We start from the raw sequence: 23,207 nt of genomic DNA, 5'->3' as shown, positions 1-23,207 counted from the left end.
TTGAAGGTGAGACACCATTTTTTACCCATCCAATGGGCAAAAATTTTAAAGTTTGATAATATCAAGTTTTTACAAAGGTATAGGGAGTAGCACTCTCATACACTATTACTGTAAGTGTAAATGATACATTTACAGAGGGTAATTTGGCAATATCTGTCTAAGAGCTAAACGCAAATACACTTTAGTGATTAATTCCACTTCTAGGATTCTGTTGTCACACATGAACAAAGAAACAAGCAGGATTTTTAACTATAGCATTGGTTGACCTAGTGAAAGTGCAAGCAACCTATCTGTTAAAAGGAGATGTTTAAAAACAAACAAATAAAAGCTAAGATATAGTCCAGGAGTTTGCAATCAATGGACCCTGAGCTGAATGCAGCCTCAGCCTGTTTTTGTACTGCCTGCAAGCCAAGAATGGTTTTCACAATTTTAGAGGATTGAAGACGACAAAGAAGAAAAAGAGAAGTAAGAGAAGACAATGCAACTGAGACCTTATAAGATTCAGAAAGGCTTAATTTTTTTTATCTGGCCCTTTGCAGGAAAAGTTTATACAACCAAATTATAGAACACTTATCAAACCATGAAGTTAATGAGAAAATAAGGATGGAATGGTTGTAGTCAAGCAATGAAATTAATAAATTTTTCCTGTTCCTATCATCCCTCAGGCCTCTGTGCCAACAGACAATAGGACTTGAAGATACAAAGTTCCCAATGCCCCTTTGAAACTTCATGAGGCATTTAAAAATTGAGCACATTTAGGCTTAAATGCTCCAATCAGAAGACATAGGGTGATGGAGTGGATAAGAAAACATGGCCCATCTAAATGCTGCCTACAAGAGACACAATTCAGTCCTAAAGACATATACAGACTGAAAGTAAAGGGATGGAAAAACATTTACCTGCAAATGAAAGTGGAAAAAAGGCTGGAGTAGCAATACTTTTATCAAATAAAATAGACTTTAAAACAAGGACTGTAACAAGAGACAAAGTAGGGCATTACATAATGATAAAGGGATCAATCCAACGAAAGGATATAACAATTGCAAATATCTATGCACACAACATTGGAGTACCTAAATACATAAAGCAAATATTAACATACATACAGATGGTAATACAATAATAGTAGGGGATTTTAATGACTCACTTACATCAATGGATAGATCATCCAGACAGAAAATCAATAAGGAAACAGTGTTTTTGAATTACACATGAGACCAGGTAAACATAAAAGATACATACAAAGCATTCCATTCAAAAACAACGGAATACACAGTCTTTTCAAGTGCACATGGAATATTCTCCAGAATAGATCACATGTTAGACCACAAAAGAAGTCTCAATAAATTAAAGAAGACAAATCATACTATGCATCTTTTCCAACCACAATGTGAAACTAAAAATCAATCATAAGAAGGGAACAAGCAAACAAAAAACACATGGAGGTTAAACAACACTATACTGAACAACCAATGAGTCAACAAAGAACTAAAAAAATAAATATATGGAGATAAATGAAAATGAAAACACAACAGTCCAAAATTTTTGGAATGTAGCAAAACCAGTTCTAAGAAGGATATATAGTGATACGGGCCCATGTCAAGAAAAAAGAAAAAGCTCAAATAATCTAAACTTACATTTAAGGAAACTAGAAAAAGAAAAACAAACAAAGCCCAAGGTGAGTAGAAGGAAGGAAATATCAGAGCAGAAATAAATGAGATAGAGACAAAAAACTCAATAAAACTAAGAGCTAGTTCTTCGAAAAAAATAAACAAAATTAATAAATCCTTAGCCAGACTCATCAAGAAAAAATAGAAAGGAGCCAAATAAATAAAATCAGAAACAAAAAATAAGTAACAACTGACACCACAGAAATACAAAGGATTATAAGAGAATATTATGAAAAATTATATGCAACAAATTAGACAACCTAGAAGAAATGGATAAATTCCTAAAAACATACAATCTTCCAAAACTGAATCAGGAAGAAATAGAAAATCTGAACAGACCAATTACTAGTACAAAATTGGCTTGGTAATCAAAAAACTACCAAAAAATCAAAGTGCAGGACCAGATGGCCTCACAGGCAAATTCTACCAAACATTTAAAGAAGAGTTAATACCTATTTTCCTCAAACTGTTTCAAAAAAAATAGAAGAGGAAGGAAAGCTTCCAAATACATTCTATGAGGCCAGAATTACCCTCATACCAAAATCAGACAAAGACACAATAAGAAAGAAGAAAGAAAGAAAGAAAGAAAGAAAGAAAGAAAGAAAGAAAGAAAGAGAAAGAAAGAAAAAAAGAAAGAAAGGAGAGAGGAAGAAAGGAAGGAAGGGAGGGAGGGAGGGAGGAAGGAAACTACAGGCCAATAACTCTGATGAACACATATGCAAAAATCCTCAACAAAATATTAGGAAACCACATTCAGCAATACATCAAAACAATCATTCACCCAAACAGATGGGATTTATTCTGGGGATACACAGATGTTTCAATATTTGCAAATCAATAAATGTGATATACTACATCAACAAAGCATAGAATAAAAAATATATGATCACCTCACCAGATGCAGAAAACCATTTGACAAAATTTAACATCCATTCATAAAAACTCTTAACAAATTTGGTTTAGAGGGAACATACTTCATATAATAAAGGCCATATATGAAAAACCCACAGCTAACATCATACTCAATGGTGAAAAACTAAGAGCTTTTCCTCTAAGATCAGAAACAAGACAGGAATGTCCACTCCCACCGCTTTTATTCAACATAGTATTGGCCACAGCAATCGAGAAGAAAAAGAATAAGAGGTATCCATATTGGTAAGGAAGAAGTTAAACCATCACTATTTGCAGATTACATAATAATTTATATAGAAAACTCAAAAGACTACACCTAAAAACTATTGGAAATAATAAATGAATTCGGTAAAGTTGCAGAATACAAATTGATACCCAGAAATCAGTAGTGTTTCTATACCTTATAATGAAGTAGCAGAAAGAGAAGTTAAGAAAATCGCATTTACAATAGTACACAAAAAAATAAGATACCTAGGAATAAGCTTATCCAAGTAGGTGAAAGACCTGTACTCTGAAAACTGTAACACTAATGAAAGAAATTGAAAGCTACAAAAACAAACAGAAAGATTCCATGCTCATGGGTTAGAAAAGAGAGTTTCTTCAACAAATGATGCTGGGAAAACCAGCTACATTGCCAAAGAATGAAACTGGACTACTCTCTCACGCCATACACAAAAATAATCTTAAAATAGATTAAAGACATAAATGTGAGGCCTGAAACCATAAGAATCCTAGAAGAGAGCACAAGGCGTAACTTCTCTGACATTGGCTGTAGCAACATTTTTCTAGATATGTCTTCTGAGGCAAGGGAAACAAAAGCAAAAATAAACTATTGGGACTACATCGAAATAGAAAGCTTTTACATCAACAAAACTAAAAGAGCAACCTACTGAATGGGAGAAGATATTTGCAAATGACATAACTGATAAAGGGTTAATATTCAAAATATTTAAAGAACTTATACAAATCAACACCAAATAATAATAATAATAATAATAATAATAATCCACATTTAAAAAATAGGCAGAGGACCTGAATAGATATTTTCCCAAAGAAGACATACAGATGGGCAATAGACATATGAAAAGATGTTCAACATCACTACTTACCAAGGAAATGCAAATCAAAAACACAATGAGATATCACCTTAAACCAGTCAGAATGGCTAGAGTAAAAAAGACAAGAAATACAAGTGTTGGCAAGAAATTGGAGAAAAAAGAACCCTTGTGCACTATTGGGGGGAAGGTAAACTGGTACAGCCACTATGGAAAACAGTATGGAGTTTCCTCAAAAAATTAAAAATAGAAACATCATATGATCCAATAATTCCACTACTGGGTATTTACCCAAAGAAAATTAAAAACACCAACTCAGAAAGATATATGCACCCCCATGTTCACTGCAGCATTATTTACAATAGCCAAGATATGGGAGCAACCGGGTGTCCATCCATAAATAAATGTATAAAGATATGGTACACACACACACACACACGCACACACACACACACACACACACACACACACACAGAGGAATATTATACAGCCATAAAAAAAGGATGAAGTGGTTTTGGTTTTTTTTTTTGGTTTTGTTTTGTTTTGCCATTTGCAACAACATGGATGGAACTACAGAATATTACGCTAAGCAAAATTAGTCAGTCAGAGAAAGATAAATACAGTATGATTTCACTCATATGTGGAAGTTAAGAAACAAAACAAATGAACAAAGAAAAAACTGAGGCAAACCAAAAAACAGACTCTTAACTATAGAGGATAAACTAATAGTTACCAGAGAGGAGGTAGATGGGAGGATAGGTGAAATAGGTGAAAGGGATTAAGAGTATACTTACTTCGATGAGCACCGAGTAATATATAGAAATGTTGAATCACCATATTGTATACCTGAAACTAATCTAGCACTATATGTTAACTATAGTGGAATTAAAAGTTTTAAAATTTTTTAACAAAAAATAAATCAATAAAACAGCTAACTACATTGATCACTATTACCAGCAAGTGGTTATCTATTTCTCTCAACTACCCAATGTTGCTATTACAAAATCATAGCTTCACAGGATTGAGAGAGGCCAAAAACTCAACCAAGACTTCATCTGATGCATGGATCCTTTCCACAGCTTCCCTAACAAGTAGCTGTAGAGCACGTGCAGTAATGAGGACCGTTCCAGCAGAGAGCTACAGTAAGTGTTGGAGAGGTGCATAGAAATACATACACCAAGTATAATCAGAGACTGGTCATTTTTTTTCACATTTTAGTTTATTGAATGACAAATAAGATAGGAGGCTCTAAACACCTGAAGTGGAAAATAGAGGCTACTGAAGGAAGTTTTGTCAAAAGGTGCTGAACACCCTGGTTCTGAAACCAGAGGATTTATCCAGACGTTGGATGATCAAGATGTGGAGATCAGGAGCCAGCAGATGCAACGTGAATGTTTTAGCATCTGTTAGAGGGAACTATTACATAAGATCCTTTTACTTCAGAGAGTATTAGTTATCATTTTAGATCGAACTCAATGGTTGATTTAGAAAGTGAGGAGAGAGATCAATCCCTGGCTGTGGAATGAAAAACTAAGAGCTCCCATAGAAAAGAAACATCTCCAAAACCAAGACTTGCTTTGGTGTTTTGCGGGAGGAAGATCATTGTACTCAGAGGTGGTTCTACTGTCTCTTTCCTCTCAGAAGGACGCCTCTGTGACTTAGGGCAACCTGCATAACCTCTCAGCCTCTGTTGCTTTACCCAGAAAGTAGGAAAGTAACCTTGCCTGGCCAAAAGTAGTCTGAGCCAGATCACTTCATTAGGATCTGACTAGCAAAGACCTGTGATCCTGGATCGAATCAAAAAATTATTAAGTTTTTTGCTTTTTTGCCACAAGACAGGATCCATTTATATTCTTTTTCTTGTTCTACTAGTTCTGTGACACTGTAAGCAAGGCAGCAGACATGAGTTAGCCTGACTATCCATGTCTTCTTCATTCAAGCAGTTGTATATCCTTTGTTGTTGTTGTTGTTGTTGTTGTTGTTGTTGTTGTTGTTGTTAAAGATTTTATTTACTTATTTGACGGAGAGAGACAGCCAGCAAGAGAGGGAACACAAGTAGGGGGAGTGGGAGAGGAAGAAGCAGGCTCCCAGCGGAGCAGGGAGCCCAGTGTGGGGCTCGATCCCAGGACCCTGGGATCACACCCTGAGTCAAAGGCAGACACCTAACAACTGAGCCACCCAGGCGCCCTCAGCCGTTGTGTATTCTAATGGTAACCACTCTGACCAAGAGTAGAAGATTAAGTGAAGTGAGTGGTAGTGGGAAAACCCTAAGTTGTGTGCTTTCTATACCACAAGAAAACCAGGGATGACATTTTCTTATTCATGAATAGCACCTTGCCTGTGAACAGTGCTTTACAACTGACAAAGTCCAAGCAAAGCCAACAGTTCTATGTCTACTTTCAGATGTGGAAACCAGAGATAGCCCTAGAACCCAGATCTCCTGACACTGAGGAGAGTTCTCTGTCCATTATTTTCACCTTCAGATCTCAATTAGATGATCCTGGGAATAAGAATATGAAAACTTTCAGGGGGGAAAAAACTCAAAAACTGTCCTAGCTCTTTTTGTACTGAAAAGAACATGAACTTGGAGAAAGACAGACCTGGTATTGAATCCTGGCTTCCCGAATCTCAGTCACCTTAAATACTTTTAATTCTCTGAGTCTCCATTTTATCTGTAAAATGAGGAGTATAATACCTCCCTCATGTGGTAGTTAGGAGAATTAAATAAAAGGATATGTGTAAAGTGTAGATACATAGTAGACTCTCAGTCAATGCTAAATCCCTTAACAATTTCAGTATTTAAGAAATTATTTTGAGCTTAAATCCTTCCTACTACATTTTACATTCTATTTCTTTTGACACTGCGGGAAAAAATGTACAAATACTTATATATACATTGTGTGTGTGTGTGTGTGTGCGCGCACGCGCGCGTAGATATATAAAATTATCAGTGCCCCAGTGTACTATAAATTTCAGACTATGAAAGCAGGAAAATCTAGTATAAATCCTGCCTCAAGTTATTGATCTTGATCCTTAGCTTTCTGTAGACAGTATGGTATTCCATAATTCTCACAGAAAAGCATCTCTCAAGCACCACAATTATAGAAGCCTCATCGTATCGCAGCAAATGTCCCACCTGATTATCATTAAGTACACAAAGAAAAAAATCCCATTTCTACAACTGAAAAAGAGATTACACTCTGAATAGCCAAGTGACAAAGAGAAGTGACCAGAGTCACTTGGTTAAGTGGGAAACAATGTATTTTTTATTTGTTTTTATATTTGTAGCAGGATAAAATGGTAGAAAGATTCTAACACAGGCAAAATGCTACCATTTGCATTATGTATTGCATTGCTTTAACTCTGAAACAGAGGGAATTGATTCATCTGCCCAGATTTCCCATGATAGTGGCAGTTGTTAAAAAAAAGAAGGAAAAAACAACTGGACCTGACTCTCACAAAATATTTTTCTTAAAAGCCTCACGAAAGGTCCGAAGGATTTTCAAAGACCTGGTCTGACTTCTTAAAAGCAAAATGATTTTGCAAAGGCCAAATCTGATTTTGTTAAAATGACCACAACCAAACAAAAACTCCACCAATCTTTCAGGAGTTAAAACTGCAGCATAGCAACATACTAAGCAAATGGCAAAGCTATGGTAAATCTACTTACATTGGGAAAATAATGACAGTTCATATTTGAGGGAGTTCAGAGTCAAGCTTTATCCCCGGAGACTCATTAAGCACATAGTGTACTAACCACAGTGTACCCTACAGGGATAAATTCAGAACTCTTGGCATATGAGATGTTAGAGCTGGAGCAACTCTGAACTTCTTTTATAAAGGCATGAAAAACATGAGAAGCATGTCTCTGAACCTGAGCCAACTCATAAGACTGCCATGCCCTCCTGCTTTGGCAAGAAATTGAAAAACGCTTAACCTTCAAGTGGTTACCTGTCCTCATCATGTTATTCTTTTTTTTTTTTTTAAGATTTTATTTATTTATTTGACAGAGAGAGAGACAGCCAGTGAGAGAGGGAACACAAGCAGGGGGAGTGGGAGAGGAAGAAGCAGGCTCCCAGAGGAGCAGGGAGCCCGATGCAGGGTTCGATTCCAGGACCCTGGGAACAGGCCCTGAGCCAAAGGCAGACGCATAACGACTGAGCCACCCAGGCACCCCTGTCCTCATCATGTTATTCTAACCTGTAATATTCTCAAGTTAGAAAATTAAAGCTTAAACTTGAGAAAATGGGATTAATCACTATGGGTGAGGAAGACCCTATGTGTAAATCCAGGGTCACGTTGCTAATTATTTTTCATTAATTTTATTTCTCTTTCCTCACCCAGCAATAGACTTCAATGGGTACTATTTCCCAAACAATTGATTGCATTATTGTGTTTTGAAAGGAAATGCTGTGTTTAAGGAACGGAAGATGTAAGACAACAATGTTTGCTGGAAAAACACAATGAAAAGAAATAGGTAAGAGAGCAATGCAAAGAAAGTGGAAAACTAAGATAAAGTGAGTGATGAAATCATATAGGGATGAAATCCATAAAGCAGGATCAGAACATGCACCTTAGGAAAAAGTAGAAAATAGGAGAAGAAAGGGGAAAGCAAGAAGTAGACATAAGAAAAAAAATGAAGAGAAAAGGAAAAACAGAAGGCTTGTGTACAACAGGGTTAGAGAAAGTGAGGAGGAGCACTGACAAGGCTAGAGGAACATACGTCTGACTATCTCAAGGAGCCCGTGGATATTGGAGTAAAGTGATTTTGGAAAATATTTGCCTCTGAGATTTTTACATTTGTATTATTTGGTCCTGTATTAATTGCAGAGGATAAGGCATTGTTAACTGTTTGTATAGGCTGGTGATGGGTATTAAGAAGGGCACGTATTGCATGGTGCACTGGGTGTTATGTGCAAGTAATGAATCATGGAACTTTACATCAAAAACTGGGGATGTACTGTACGGTGACTAACATAATATAATAAAGAAAGAAAGAGTAAGTCAGATCTTTTAAACTTTCAACATGTCATTGTGCCTTAGAACTTTTTCCCCAATGAGTATATAAGAAAATAGACAAAACCTATATAAAGATCCTATGATGGAAAAATACAGTAAGTATTAAGGTGTCTTGTGAGAGCGAATGTGCATGAAGGGATACAGAAACATCTAAGATCTCCCTTACAGAAATATAAGGAATTTCAAATAGAGCACAGTCTGAATGTCATGGAATCTTGGCCTTATGCATGATAGGAGCAAAACGAGACTCATACCTGAGTAAGTCTTTATAGTGTAATTCTTTCAATCATACTATTATTTAAAGCTATTTCAGTCATAGAAATTTTAAACAAATAAACTCAGAGACTACAGTCTGCAATGTGAACAAGTAAGAACATATTACAAGTTCTGATGTCTTCCCAATGCAAATTTTGAAACCAGTATTTTTCTTATTTAACTTCTAAAACACTATGGTAGACAGAATTTTGGCCTCCATGATATTTGCCCCCTGGTATTGCTCCTGTGGTATTGATATGTTACACTGCATGATAAAAGGGTGTTGCAGATGTAATCAAGATCACTAATCACCTAACCTTAAAGTAAGGAAATCATTCTGGATTATTAATGTAGACCCAGTGTAATCACAGGAGCCCTTAACAGGATAAGAGGAAGTCAGAAAGATACAGTGGAAGAGGAAGTCAAAGCATGAGAAGGATTTGATGTGCTGGCTTGAAGGTGGAGGGGCCCTGTGGAAGGCATGAAAAAGAACTGGACACTGCCCACAACCTGAATAAGCTTGTGTTTTAAAACATAGGTTTTAGGGATGCCTATGTGGCTCAGTCGTTTAGGCATCTGCCTGCCTTCCGCTCAAGTCATGATCTCAGGGGTCCTGGGATTGAGTCCCACACAGGCTTCCTGCTCAGCTGGGAGCCTGCTTCTCCCTCTGCGTGCTGCTTCCCCTACTTGTGCTCTCTCTCTCTGACAAATAAATAAATAAAATCTTTAAAAATAAATAAAACAGATATGGTGAGGCCAAGCAATCAGGAGGCTACTGCCATTAAAAAGATAGTTTGTTATTCACAGTTCCAAAAGGAATAGGCAGGCATACCACCCAAGGCCACACAGGGAAGTGCTAGGGTCAGTCAAAAGCTGAGGGGGAGGGGAAAATGTGGGCAATTGTCTTTATTGTGGTTTCCATGGAAGGAATGAGCAAAGCAAGGTAGGCAAGTTTAGGATAGGCTAGTTTGAATAATTTCAACAGGTTCTGAGGCTCAGGGGCTGTCCCAGTTGCCTAGTACCTGGACCTGTGATTATTAGAGCAGGAAATACTGGCCCTGAGTGTGACAGCGCAATGGAGAAGGTGGTGGGGTAAGGGCTCTGGCCTGGTTAATTTGCTTATGAAAGGCACACTTCCAGGTAAGTCATTTACCATCTCTAGAAATTAGCTAGCCCAAGAGGGGCAGTCTCTCCAGGGTCAACAAGGTCTCAGATGTCAAAGCATCAGAAACACAGAAAATAAAAAGGCATAATTAATGCAGGTTAGATATGGAAGTCTTCCCACTAGCTTCCAGAATGGAACGCAGCCCTACAAACACCTCGATTTTGGCTTTTCAGGACCCTAAGTGGTGAATCCAGCCATGCCATTGCAGACTTCTGTTCTACAGACCTATGAGAGAACAAATGGATATTGTTTTAAGCTGCTACATTTGTGGCAATTTGTTACAGCAGCAAGAGAAAACTAATACATATGCCAAATCCTCCTTGGTGGCATGTTTCTAATTAATTCTTTGGGCATATCATATTCTGCAGAACTTTCCACCACTTTCACAATTACAATCATGTGGAAAAGGGCTAATTAGACAAGCTGTGTTCAATGACTATTTTTGGCAGGTTTCCATCAAACTAAATATAATGTGAAATTTTTAATGCTATCCACCATTAGAGCATGGAGGAAAATTAAATCAAGATGTGCTTAGGAAATTAGTTTGAGTTTGTGGAGCTCAAATTCTTAAAACTTTAAAGCATTTGGCTGTGTGAGATATAAGTACTAATAACTGTAGCACACACTATTCATCCCTAATAGGCAAAGGACTAACTGTATTAACATATATACTTGGCCACAACTTCAGATCAAGATGTTGAAAATTCATGCTTTGAGCCGCTCACGCTCCACCCCAAATAAGCATTGGAAGATTAAAATGTAAAAAGCAGAAATCTTAAAAAATGTAGCCAAGCTTAAAAAGAGACAAACATCTCTGTGGTTCAGTAACCAAACATTCATTTGTTCATTCATTCATTCATTCATTCATTTAACAAGCTTTAATTCAGCACCTACTATATAATAGACATTCAATTTAAGTCACAGGACCCTATAGGGAACAAAACAAAGTCCCTGCTCTTATGGAACTTACATTCCAAAAGAAGAAACTCCTAACAGAATGCAATAAACCAGGTGCATGCAGCAGGCAAAGGCAGCCAGGAGCTTATATTTTTAATGACGATGGAGACTAAAAGTGCCCTATCTGAAGCAGAAGACCAGAGCCAGTCCCACTGCTTGAAATAACAGACTGGAATGGAAAGGAGGCTGGAAAGAGCTGTACCTGAGAGCTGCCTGGGGCTACAGCTTGTATAAAGCTCTGTGCCCATGTTCTTGAGACAAAGCAGATAGCTTCGCAGTTAGGACATGGGCTGAGCTGCCTCTGGCTAAGCAAGTGAATCTGTGCTATATTCCCAAACCACCAGTGAGTTGTCCCTACCACCTGATTCTGAACAGGGGACAACAGAGGCTATGTACAGACAACTGTGACAAAGTAGAGGAGTGAATAAAGAAAGACAAAGGGAAAAAATATTTGCCCTCAAGATGAATCTACAAATCAAAGTTTATAACACATGAGGAAAACTAAGAAGCAAAAAATGAAAATACAAAGGAATTTTAACATGACTTTAGGATACTCAAAGAGATAAAGTAGTAACACTTTTATGGAAAAAAATCAATAAGTTGCGAAATGAAAGGAGAACAAGCATTTTTTAAAAACCAGTTAGAAGTCCTGGAAATAAAAATTAGAGTTTAACTTTTTAGCAAATTTAATAGGTGAGATAGATAGTGGTGAAAGAATTAATAAAATAGAAGTGTACTGGGAAATTAATGCAGAACCTACGAAAGTGAGATAAAGAAGTAAAACATAATTTTGAAAAAGCAGTTCAAAACTATAGAGATTCAGTTGGAAGTCTCCAACATATGTCTAATGGGAGAGTCACAAAAAGAGTGTTGAGGACATGGCATAAACTTTTCCAAAATAGAAGAAATACAGAGGTCTTCAGATCAAACATGCCCACCAAGTGCTATATGGGATAAAGTGGCTGTATTTGGCCTGGAACTGTTCCAATGCAATAAAAATGCTAAAGTAAAAAATCCACCTTTAGAATGCATGACTTATTTAAAATCTAGAAGTCTAAACCTAAGAATTTACATATGCTGACTGAAAAGCGTCCCTAGCAGTTCTGAAACTCAGAAGAAGACACACGTAAGTAAATTTAGAATTTCTAGTTAAAATTGTTGTAAGATTGTAGCAAACAATATTAAATTTATTATGTTTTCCTAAATTGCCTTCTCCATTTCTGTGGAGTAATAAAGTTGAAATAACTCAGAAAGTCAAAATGGAGGAAAAAATAAAGCTGGGTACAGGGGCAGTGTAATACTAAATTACTTGTACTACCTGAAAGAGGGGCAAAGTTGTATTAACTTTGGACTTTGGTAAGTAAATTATTGTAATGTTCAAGTCAGTGACTAAATGAATAAAACTGGAGTATATAACGACCAAGATAATAAACGGAAAAATGATTTTTAAAAATATACTCAGTCATTCGGAGAGAAACAAATAAGGAGATAGATGGGGTTTGTCAGATTTAAAAAATAAATAAATAAAATGATAGAATTAAATAAAATACATCAGTAGCTACATTTAATACAAACAGACTAAATGTTCCAGTTTAAGAAACAAAGATTTTCAATCTGGATTTTAAAGGGACACTGAAAACACAAAAGCTGTCTACTGCATAACATCATGTATGTGTATCCATTTATGTATATACATATATTATATGTGATGGCATACGTGTATGTAAATGAGGTAGATATATAAACATATATGCCAAAGATTATAATTTTCTGAAAATATTTTAAAAGTTGGAAAATAATACTTTAAGATGTGTTGAGATGATAATTACCGATCTTGGCTTCAGAATCCTTTCCAGTCAGCAAATACATAAAAACATATAAGGCGTCTTTATACACACCATCACACAGAGCTGTCACTTGTGTCTCAAGGTCTATACCAGGCATCCTGTTCAGTTCTATAGCATGCCATCTATTAAAATTTACCAACCATTACATAAACACTTAGAATTTGGGTAAGATTCAAAAGTAATAATTCATGTATTTTCATAGTGTGAAAACTATTTCTTAAACTTTTACTCCCTGTAGATTAACTTTGACCATTACAGTGCTGCTGAATTTTCATGTTACTAGTTTTCTAAAGTTTCTTTGTCAAGGAATTCCGATAATTGAATTAATACTTAATTAGGATTTATGTAACTTGTTATAAAAGTGAGTTTGTAGTGAACCCAAGGTAGTCACATAAGCTCCTAATCTCATTATGTTTTTCTTAGGTTTCTTACCAAGGGATTTCTTAATAAAGTGTTAAGTGTTCAAAAAAAAAAAAAAAAAAAGAAAAGAAAGAAAAAGGCATTGAAGGGGTGCCTGGGTGGCTCAGTCAGTTAGGTATCCAACTCTTGATTTGGCTCAGGTCATGATCTCAGGGTCATGAGATCAAGCTCCACATCAGGCTCCATGCTCAGCAGGGAATCTGCTGGAGATTCTCTCTCTCCCTCTCCCTCCACCCCTCCCCATTTCTTGCTCTCTCACTCACTCTCTCTCTAAAATAAATAAATAAAACTTCTTTAAAAATAATAAAAAATAAAAGGACATTAAAAAGTTGAAAATAAAAGGATAGAAATAATGCAAATAATAATCAAAGTAAAATTGGTGTGTATATATGTAAATATAACACAAAATCAACTTCAAGGGAAAAGGTACTAGAAATAAAGAGGTTTGGGGTGCCTGGATGGCTCAGTCCATTAAGTGTCTGCCTTTGGCTCAGGTCATGATCCCAGAGTCTCAGGATTGAGCCCCATGTCAGGCTTCCTACTCAGCAGGGAGTCTGCTTCTTCCTCTCCCTCGGCCCCTGCCCCTGCTTGTGCTCTCTCTCTCTCTCAAGTGAATAAATAAAACCTTTTAAAAAATTAGAAATAAAGAGATTTCATAATGATAAAAATTTCAATTTACCAGGAAGATATAATTTTAGAATTATATGCACCTGATAACATGACTACAAAATAGGTAAACCAAAAGCTGAACTACAAGGACAAATAAATCCATAATTATGTCAAAAGATCTCAGTAAACAATAAAACAAGCAAAAAAATAGGGACAAAATACTTGAACAACACAATTAACAAACTGATCTAATAAACATACATAACACACTGACTCTAACAACTGTAGAACGCACATTCTTATCAAGTACACAGAAACATTTACAAAAAATCGACAATATGCTGAGTCAATTCAAAGGATTGAAATCATACAGATAATATTTTCTGACCCCTATACAATGTGGGAAGATAATTTCCAAAAATCTCCATTTGAGATTTATAAAATGGGTCAAATGGTCAAAAATAAATAATGAGAGAAATTAGAAAATAATTTGAACTGAGTTATAATTTAAAAACCTGAATATTAGAACTTTAAGATGCAGCTATGACAGCACTTAGAAGGAAATATATAAACTGAATATATTAGAAAATAGTGACTGAAAATTAATAAGCAAGGTATTTATCTCAAGAGATTAGACAAAAAGAAGCAAAATAAAATTAAAGAGAGTAGTAGGAAAGAAATAATAAAGATAGAAGACAGCTAATGAAGAAGAACCAACAAAGCTAAAAGTTTCTCCTTTGAAAAGACTAACAAAATTGACAAAACTTTGATGATATTAATCAGGAAAAAAAGAACAAATAACAAATATCTGAAGTAAAAAAGAGAACACCACTCCTGATTCTGCACACACAAACAAATAATAAGAGCATATTATTGACAACTTTTGCCAATAAATTTGAAAAATTTAAATGAAGCAGAAAAAAATCCTAGAAAAATACAATATATCAAACTGGCATCAAAAGCAATAAAAAGCAATAGAGGGGCACCTGAGTGGTTCAATCCATTAAGCATCTGACTCTTGGTTTCAACTCAAGTCATGATCTCTGGGTAGTGGGATCCAGCCCTGCACTGGGCTCCACACTCAGCAAAGAATCTGCTTGGTATTCTCTCTCTCTCTCTCTCTCTGCCCCTCCCCTTGCCCACCTGTGGACACGCACATACATGCGCAAGCTCTCTCTCTCTCTCTCTTTCTTTCATAAATACATACATACATACATACATACATAAATAAATAAATCTTTTTTTAAAAAAAATTTAAAAAGCAAAACTCTAAAGTCCTATGACCATTAAAGACATTAAATCAGTTAAAAAAAAAAAAAAGCCTGCCCAGGCCTAGATGACTCTACTCTTAAGTTCTCACAAACTTACAAAGAATAAACAATTTCCATTGTATATAAACTCTTCCAGATAATAGAAAAATAAGAAATATTGCTCAATTTCTTTAATGCATCTAGCATAATTTTGATACCAAAACTTGACAATGACAATAAAAGAAAAGATTATTACCAAAAAAATGCTGTGTCAATATTGGTTCAACAATTGTAATAAATGTGTATCACACTAATGTAAGATACTAATAATAGGGAAAGTTGTGGGTGGGTGGGGAGACGTATGGTAACTCTACTTTCTGCTCAATTTCTCTAAAAACTGATGTATATTAATTTCAAAAATTTTAACTGAGAAAAAAAGAAAAGAAGAAAATATTACAGACCAAAGTCACTTATGAGCATAGAGATGCAAAAATTCTAATAGAATATTAGCAAACTAATCTAGCAACATATAAAAGTAATAATAGATCATGATTAATGTGTATTTATCCCAGAAATTCATGGTTGGTTTAATATTCAAAAATTAAGTAATGTAATTCACCATGTTAACAAATTAGAGAAAAATTACATGATCATCTCAATAGATGCAGATGAAAGCACTTAATAAGATTTAGCATCCATTTATGACTGAACCAAATAAAACTCTTAGCAAACAAGGAGCAGGAGGAAATTTCTTTAATCTGATAAAGGATATTTGCAAAACATACAGCAAATATCATACTTAATTTAAATGCTGAAATTTTCCCATTGGAAATCAGGAACAGGACAAGGAAGCCTGGCTATCACTGTTTCTAATCAACATTGTAAGGGAGGGCTCATTTGTGAAGAAATTTTAAAAAATTAAAAATAAGAAACTAAAGTAGAGGGGGAAAAATACCTGTCATTATTTACAGATGATAATAATTTCTATATGAAATCCAAATAAACTTGGGACACCTGGGTGGCTCAGTTGGTTAAGTGACTGCCTTCAGCTCAGGTCATGATCTCAGGGTCCTGGGATCCAGTCTTGTGTTGGGCTCCTTGCTCAGCAGGGAACCTGTTTCTCCCTCTCCCTCTACACCTTCCCCTGCTCATGCTCTCTCTCTCTCTCTGACAAATAAATAAATAAAATATTTTTTTAAAATCCAAATTAACTTAAAATTTAGAACAAAAAGGTTTAGCAAAGTCACTGAATAATAATGTCCAAAACCTCTATTTCTTCTTTACACCAGCAACAAATAGTTAGAAAATTTAAGTTTACAAAAGATATCATTTACAATAGTATTAAACATTACCAATTACTTAAGAATAAATCCAATAAAATATTTCCAACACTTTTATAAAGAAAATCATAAAACTTTGTTCAGAGACATTGAAGGCAAACAAGGTAATGGAGAAGAATACCATATTCAAGGAACACTCAGTAGTAAAAATATGTAACTTCTCCCCAAATTTATTTATAGATTTATGCAATCTTATCAAAATCACAAGTTTTTATGGAACCTGACAAACTACTTCTAAAATTTATATTGACATGCAAAAGTCCAAAAGCAATCAAGGCACTGTATTAGTTTCCTAGGGATGCTATATATAACAAAGTACCACACACTGGATGGCTTAAAATAACAAATTTATTGTCTCATAGTTCAAGTGGCTAGAATTCCAAAATCAAGGTGTTACCAGGTTGATGTGTTCTTTGAAACCTCTACAGAGAATCCTTCCTTGCCTTTTCTGTCTTCCGGTGGTTTCCTGACAATCTTAGGCTTTCCTTGGTTTGCAGCTGCCTGACTCCAATCTCTGCCTTCACGGTCACATAGCATTCTCCCTGTGTCTGTCTTTATATGGCTATCATCTTATAAGAACACCAGTCATATTAGAATGAGGGCTCACCCTAGTCCAATATGACCTCATCTTAACTAATTACCACTACAATCACCCTATGTCCAAATAAAGTCACATTCTGAGGTTTTAGAGACATCAACATATCTTTTGTGGAGAGGACACAATTCAGCTCATAACAGCACTTTTTAAGAGAAAGAACCAAGAGGAAAATTCATTCTAGTAGACAACAAGACTTATTACAAACCTATAGTAATCAGGAAAGTATGGTGTTGCCGCAGGGACAGTAAAGTAGAAGAATAATAGAGCAAGAGAGCTGAGAAACATCACAGAAATAGGTTCGTGTGACATTTGACTTGTGACAGAGATGGCACTGAAGAGCAGTGAGGATGAAATTGACTTTCTGAAAGAAGATACTAGGATAATGAGAGAAATTTAATTGGACTCCTCTTTTATATCATACACAAAACTCAAATCCAGTGAATTTTAGAAAACATGGGATGATTCTTTTTTTATAATAATATTTTTTTTATTATATTATGTTAGTCACCATACAGTAGGGATGATTCTTCTTGACCTTGGACTAGAGAAGGATTTTTCTAAACAAGCACAAAAAGTACTCGTAATAGAAAAAATGAGTGATAAATTTAAATTAAGAATTACTTATAAACAACAGTATAGAAAGAATGGAAATTCATCGTAAATGTAGGAAAAGATATTTGCCATGCATATAACTAATACAGAACTAGTATCCAGAATATAAGAAACTGCTACAAATAACAAGGAAAAGTAAAAGTACACAGGAGTAAAAATGGTGAAAAGATTTGAGCCAGCACTTCACAAAAGAGGAAATTCCAATGACCAATATCATATTTTAAAAATATTCAGTGTCAATGAACAAACATTTCTTCAAAGAAGACATCCAAATGGTCAACAGACACATGAAAAGATGTTCAACATCACTCATCATCAGGGTTGTCCAAATCAAAACCACAATGAGATATCACCTCACCCCTGTCAGAATGCCTATAATCAAAAACACAAGAAACAACAAGTGTTGGCGAGGATGTAGAGAAAAGGGAACCTTTGTGCACTGTTGGTGGAAATGCAAACTGGTGCAGCTGCTGTGAAAGACAGTATGGACATTCCTCAAAAAATTAAAAACAGAACTACCTTACAATTCAAGAATCGCACTGCTGGATGTTTACCCAAAGAATACTGTAACAACACTAATTCAAAAGGATATATGCACCCCTATGTATATTGCAGCATTATTTACAACAGCCAAATTATGGAAGCAGCCCAAGTGTCCATCAATAGATGAATGGGTAAAGATGTGGTATATGTATACATGGAATATTATTCAGCCATGAAAAAGGATGGAATCTTGCCATTTGCAATGAGAGGAATGGAGCTAGAGAGTATAATGCTAAGTGAAATAAGTCAGTCAGAGAAAGACAAATATCATATGACCCCACTTATATGTGGAATTTAAGAAACAAAACAAATAAGAAAGAATAAAATCTTGCCATTTGTGACAACAAGGATGGACCTTGAAGGCATTACTCTAAGTTAAATAAGTCACTTATTAAGTCATAGAAAGACAAATACAGCATGATCTCATTTAAAAACTTTTAAAAACAACAACAACAACAACCCAGCTCATAGATACAGAAAACAGATTGCTTGTTACCAGAGGCAAGGAAGAGGTGGGAAAGGGGGAACAGCAGTGGGGAGAAATGAGGGAAGGAAGTCAAAAGGAACAAACTTTCAGTTATAAAATAAATAAGTAATGAGAGATGTAATTTACAGCATGATGACTACCGTTAATAATACTATATTGCATAATTGAAAGTTGCTAAAAGAGTAGATCTTTTAAAAAAGAAAATATTTTTACTTTTAATGCCTTATAATGGAGTCCAGTCAGTAATAGAACTGATTCCCCAAATAAAGAATACAGCAGCTATTTAGGGGGGGGAAATGCGAGGTTACAAAGGTAACAATAAATCTGTTTATGGTGGGGAAAAGCAGACATTTCCTCACAAGTTTACCACATGGGCAAGGATCGCCACCTACCTGTAGATAGCAGAAGTCGGGAATGAATATTTTTTCATCAGGGACTTCTCAGTAAGGACTCAGGCTGAATTCATTACTCAGGGCCTCACGTTAGTCAGCCTGTTGTTGCTTTGGTTTGGTTTTTACTGTGGTCCATGAGGTGCTTTTCATGTTGCTCTCAGAATTACAGTCATCTGTAGTCAATGAATGTGTCTGTGATAAAGTGTAGACCTTGAGGAAAATGCAAAATGCTTGAGATGGACAGTGTAGGAAACATGAGAGGGAGTCAGTTGTAGATTGCATTCCAAATATCCCAAAATACCAAAAACGGGAAAGTTATCCAACCCACCCTCATCAGTATGTTTGGAGGGGAAATATGAGGCCTTAGAGAAATGGCTTAATGAAAAGTGAAGTTTGGAACATAGGACTGTCAACCCATAGTCCAGTGTTCTTTATGCCTTACCATATTGCCATGTAAAATCAAAGTTTTCTGGAGCCCAACTCCTTCTTTGTGAGTTTTGTAATGCGCGCATAGGAATGGAATCCTAGCATGAACAGTAAAATAAGCAGTTCCCATACTTTCAGATACATGGTAGGTGTCTTTGATTATCCTTATTCTGGTCTTTGCCAAACTCTCTGGTCTAGGAGAGAAAAAAGGCACACAATATTTCCTTTTTAAATTCCTAAAGTAAATTATAAGCACTATAGGAATAAATTTAGAATAAAAAGTTACCTAACAGTATAAGATTTTATAATAAGCTGGTATTTAAAAAATATTTCCAATAGCTTCCTAATTTCTAAATTTAATCAAGAGTTCATTTAGAGTGAGATAAATTAATCTGAGGAACTATTAAAATAAATGTATTTATTTAATCACAAAATTTATGAAAATATTGAAAATGTCTAAATCTCTTACTAATATTAAATCATATTAGTAAGCTGTTCTGGAAATAAAAAGAAGTTTAAGTACAGCTTGAAGACAGGAATAAAAGGGTAGATTAGAGAAACACTTCATTAATCTTTTACTACATTTTAATCATCCCAGAGAATAGTAAAACATTGATATGTATAAAATAGCCAAATGAAGCTAATCAATTTATACAAAAATGAGAAAGCCATGGAAAATGTCGTTCTATAAAACTGTGGTACTAGTTTTAAATGATCAGTTTCTGTTTTTAATTATCTTCTAATTTGCAGAACAGCAATCTGAATATATACTCTAGGAAAAATCATAATTAGATAAGCCTCATTTTCTTAAAGTTATCCATGTTAGATCTGAATGTGAAGAGTTGTCAAAAATAATCACAAGGCAGCTGTTTCCAATTATACTTATTTTGACAACTGAAAATGAGTAAACAAACCAAAAATAGTTTAATATTTTGCCCAATGTAGCACCTTAATACTAAACAAAATAATTATGCCTTGTATTGTTATAAAATTGAAGAAGCACATTTGAATGTTTAAACAGGAAGGAATTATTTTCTTGAATTCTGCAAAAGTTAAGTATTATACAAATTCAGATAAATGATGTACAAAGTATATCTTCATAAACAAAAATTCCGAATCCTTATCAGTAAATGAGATATCCAAATTCACTCAACACAAGCATTCATAAAAGGTTTCCACCACATTTGATATTTGAGGGAAGAGTCAAGTATAATGTCAATACCAATAATAATATGACTTGGATTTCCTAAATATTCTCCTTTCTGCTAAAAGTAGATTCCTACTTTTCTTTAAAACAACATTCATTCAGCAGCCATGTTCATTCTTTAAAACAACAACAACAAACTTTATAGGAATGTCAACTGTTTGAAAGGAATATTTTTTCATATATGGAAACAAAGTGTAAGTAATACAGATGAGGCAGAAAGAGGAAAAAGAGAAGAAATGTGAACAAGAGTTGTCAAGCGTACAAAAGTCCAAGAATAATACAGTGAAAATGGCACAGGAATCTGGGTTTTCCTCATCCAGCCTGCTAGGAAATATTGGGGACAGCATTTTCTTTGTATTTTTTGGTATGCAACTAATGGACTGTTGAACACTACATCAGAAACTAGTGATATTCTAGAGGCTGGCTAATTGAATTTCGATTTAAAAATTTTTTAAAAAGCAAACAAACAATAAACAATGGTCAAAACGTCTTTAAAATAAGGACCCACTCTTCCTTCATTACAAATTTGGATTTTTTTTTTAAGCTTGCATTAAGACCTTTTTATGGAAGTAAGAGGGACTTTTCTCCATAGAAAACAAGTAAGGATTCCAAGGCAGCTTTGACCATATGAATTAGGGCCTATAAAACCCTAGAAGGCCTGCCTGCTCCCAGACACCTGTCCAATTATCCTGACATCATCTGAAATTTCCACTAATTTGTTATATTAGCAGAGTTTCTTTGGGGATAAGATATTAATTCTAAAAGATTCCTATTGTAAAAGTGTAAAATGTTATATTGATGCTAAAATTTTTCAACCAGCTATCTAGCTGTACATGGCTGGGAACAGGTGTGCATAAGGGAAGCAGATCCAATTATTTCAGGTCAATGGATATCCCATCCTTCCTGTGGTTGGTAACGATGAGGAAAGGATCCAGAGCATGGGATACTGCTTAATGGCAAATTTGTGAGGGCTCTGAGGGTGGGGTCCCTAAACAAAGCCATGTGGGAAAAGCCGTGTTGTACCAGACACTTGGGGATAGTAGGAGAACCAAAGAACCATATTTTCCTACTTCACCATTTGATCTCCCAAATACTTTCCATTGCCAGAAGTATTCACAGTATAATAACATGTTGAACGTGCCAGAAGAAAGCAACAGGTTACGGTACTATAAGATTTATGCCTTTCCACACTTGGTACAATGGGCTGTTTTCTTCGTATTTCTGTGCCTTTCTTTCTGCATTTCTGCCTTTTCCTGCTTACTCCAAATTCCTTATCTGCCTAATCCTGCAGCAGGCCAGGCATAAAACACAGAACCAGTCAGGACCATTCTACCTGAACATTAAATAATTCAGGCTAAAGGGCAGGAGGAAGCAGAGAGTAGCCATCCTTGTATATTTCTAAAACGAAATGCCATGACTTCTTTTATTGGAAATGTCAAGCCATCCCATGGACTAACATTAGGATCAAAACCAGATGATTACCCTGTTTTTCCCAAGAAAAAATTACACTCTACTTCATTTAAAAACCAGAATCTAATTTTTATCTTGAAAAAAAAAACAGCTCTTTAAAGTAAATATTTCCCCCAAAAGAAAACCACCTAATTTACTTGGGTGGAGGGAAGGAAAGGAATAAAAAAGGAAAAGAGAAATAAATTGAGGTTTGTGTGAGGCATAAGTAATTTGAACTCTGGACATGGACATGGATCTTTACCATTAGTAATTGTTCTGCTATTCCGGGGGAGAACAGAGATGAAGCTAGGGTTGAAAACAATTCAGGATTGACCAGAGATGAAAGCACTAATTCCAGTGCGGGTGGGGGATAGGATTCAAAATACTGGAAAGCTTTGTTTTCCTCACCCTGTGTCTTGGAACCGCCAGATCAGAAGTTGGCAACTCTATATTAAACATCATAACAGCTGGGATGAGGAAACTCTTCACAGAAGGGCCACCCCAAAAGTCAGGAATGAAAAAATGCTAGAGGAATAAACACAACAAAATCCCTCAGGAAAATATATCTGGCCATTGGGTGGGTATCAGCCTTGTGTCATACTTGGTGTGCACTGGAATTTTCTTCCTTTAAAATAAAAACTACTTTTCCTTCAAGAAAGATGTCAGTTTTTTAGGTATTCACCCATCTTTCACAGAGAACTTCAATTCTGAGTACATATTGCTTATAAGCCCAATCCCTTAATCTAGAGTTTAAAAACATTAACTTTTAAGAGTCACTGGACAAGAAAAAAGAGGAAATGCTGAACAATTTCTCCTCTTGGGAGAAACAGGTTGGTTTTCTACAATGTCATTGACCCTGAAGGGCATATAAGACTATAGTAGAAGCACAACACAACAGTTACCCTACCTTCATTCTGCATTGTTTTCTACCTCTCAGGCTTCTTAAACTCCTTTGCGTGGTGCCTTGGCATCTAAAATTCTGTCATGGTTCCCC

At 35.4% G+C, this 23,207-nt stretch overlaps 1 long non-coding RNA gene across 1 annotated transcript in view; it reads right to left on the bottom strand.

Annotated features, from left to right (window-relative positions):
• The window catches only part of LOC113245427 (uncharacterized), a 427,039-nt gene that overhangs the window by 335,290 nt on the left and 68,542 nt on the right, over nucleotides 1-23,207 (bottom strand). Inside the window, exons 2-3 of the long non-coding RNA XR_008958273.1 lie at nucleotides 19,574-19,751; nucleotides 19,132-19,341 (exon numbers count right to left, since the gene is read on the bottom strand). This is a non-coding gene — a long non-coding RNA (uncharacterized LOC113245427). The remainder of the gene's footprint in view (nucleotides 1-19,131; nucleotides 19,342-19,573; nucleotides 19,752-23,207) is intronic.

Source organism: Ursus arctos, unplaced genomic scaffold, assembly GCF_023065955.2.
Source record: "Ursus arctos isolate Adak ecotype North America unplaced genomic scaffold, UrsArc2.0 scaffold_8, whole genome shotgun sequence".
NCBI lineage: Eukaryota > Metazoa > Chordata > Mammalia > Carnivora > Ursidae > Ursus > Ursus arctos.
This window is presented reverse-complemented; position numbering and strand designations above follow the sequence as displayed.